We start from the raw sequence: 2,403 nt of genomic DNA on the forward strand, positions 1-2,403 counted from the left end.
TACGTCGCAGTAGAAAACAGAATGAAATCACGTTTCCACGTGATGCAATTCTGGTAAACGTCACCCGTACTTTCCAGCGGCTTTGGCGGTAGAAAAAGCGTCGACGCCAAAGACTTGCTCTGCCGTGTTCTAGGGATCCTGCTGCATGAGGGGGAGATGCGAACAGCGGCGAATGTGGCTGGCGAATCGCATCGGTCCCCCACTTCTGACACCATATGAACTGCCGGGAGTCAGTGAACCAAGTGTGTTTATTATCAGACAAGGGGCTGCATTTGTAAAGGCTAACTGATACAATCGGAGCATGCGCTCTCAGTAACGCAAGAGCATGCGTCAACATGACAGTGTGCCTGCTTACACATTACATCAAGAAGATCCTTATACAGGTGCTTTTGGCTTACAACGCTTAGGTATTCCTTTAGGAATCTCACTTTTAAAATGATAAAGGAAGCCTCAATCTCGCGAAAAAAACACTGCCTTTTGCATTTGATGTTGCTAGAGGACACCAAATATTCGGGTAAGTCTTGGCTCAGTCTAACTTGGAAAATCGTACGCAGAAAAGGGTCGGTTTGGTTACGTAAGAATATAAACCTGTGTACTATTTGTCGTAAAAATAAATGGGCAAAACCAAGTTCACCATTTTCCTCTGAGCGAAACAAATTTGTACGACTCGTTCTTTCCCAAATTGAACCCCAGATGAACCGCTAGCAATCTGTAAAATTTCTGGACGCCTACCCTTGACATGGAAAATTCTTGAAAGACATACCAAACTTTCGCAACAATGAACAAATTGCATACAGCTGAACGTGCAAACATTGATAAATCAAGGCCACACCCCATTTGTTGTTTTCGACTGGACACGTTCAAGTTCACCATTCCAAAAATGTTTCGTATCCCTTCCTTCACGTGCGCACACAAGGTTTTCATTCCCAAAAGCAACGAGGCAGTTAAACTGCGCTCTGTTAATGGCTATAGCCAATAACGCTAACAGATGTCCACTACAAGAGCCTTATGGAGGTCTTGGCGCGGAGGCTTCAGTCTGTTATTAGAGAGCTAATTGGTCCCCACCAGACATGCGGCACTAAGAACAGGACGATCTACTGAAACATTCATGTTGCAAGGAGCATACTAGAGCTCTGTGCCACCGAAGGACTTAAAGGGGTCGTGAAACGTTTTCCGGAAATTTTGCACGGCTTAGCTAAATGGAATCCTTGTCCTGCATCATATAATATACCTCGATTCGTTTCATCGCCCGCGTTGATTTAATAGCGACAAAAACAGAATTCCGGTTTCCTATCGCGCGTCCTCCTCAACTCAACAGATACGTCATAGCGCTAAGCCAATGAGAAGCTGTCGTTGCCGGAGCCTGCTGAGCCAAAGTTGACCAAGCTCGGTGTATTTTAGAGGTTCTAATTGTGCCCTACTCTACGCTCACACAGGTTTTTTTTTAATATGGCCGACGCCTAGGTTCCTCTATAGTGCCTAGAATATTCTAGGCACTGTAGTTTCTCCGTGGGTTCCAGCGTCGGTGTGCTGCTATAGTGAACTAGAATATAGTCGCTACTGTTAAAACATGTTTACATCGTGGGCTTTGAGCCTTACGCCGACGCAACTTTTCGGGTGCCAGGTCGGCGAAGATGGACCCTGCGAGCGACCGGTACAGTAACACTTGTGTCGAGAGGCCGCGGTAACCGCGGCACAACTCCGGCTTGCAGAAGCCCCGACCGTCAGCCTCCCGATCCCAGCCGTTTCGGAACTACGCATTGGTATGTATGTCCGAGTCTTGCAGCCTAGCCTACATTTGACCGTTGCGAGAGTGTGCAATCGCTAACCGAAGCTTTCGAACAGGTGCAGCTGCGGGCGGTGCGTGCCGATGCCGACTGCTCTTGAGAGCATCTGGCGAGATCCCGGCGGCGACTACGTAGTTGAAGCAGCCGTCTGGGTGTTACAGATCATCCGCATTTACTCCAAATGCTTCTTGATCATGGACTGCTAGTCGAGAACACAAGGTAAGAACCTTGAGCGAAAGGCGACATAACTTGAACAAGCGGCCACCTGTTTTTCATTTTCTCGAGCAAGAAATGCTGTAATGAAATCTATTGCGGAAGGCAGTGTTAATAAAAGAAAGCTTCTCCTTTAACGTTACTTACCTCCGATCATCTACACTGTCTACAGTGTTGATATTGCGCCACGTTAGCGCGAACACAACAGCGCTGGTTTTCATATTTTTCTTGTTTTCGTAGAAGCGCATGAGCATGACGTTTCACCATGCAAATTACTGGTTTGCTTAATTCCATGCACGAGTAAATGAGAAAACACGCATCTGATAGTGTGAACTTGCTAAATGGAAAGGGCATGCACATTGATGTGAAGTAACGGGGGGGGGGGGGGGGGACGCTGTCCGGA

Source organism: Amblyomma maculatum, chromosome 3 (assembly GCF_055883805.1).
Source record: "Amblyomma maculatum isolate TAMU_Amacu chromosome 3, ASM5588380v1, whole genome shotgun sequence".
NCBI classification, from domain to species: Eukaryota; Metazoa; Arthropoda; class Arachnida; order Ixodida; family Ixodidae; genus Amblyomma; species Amblyomma maculatum.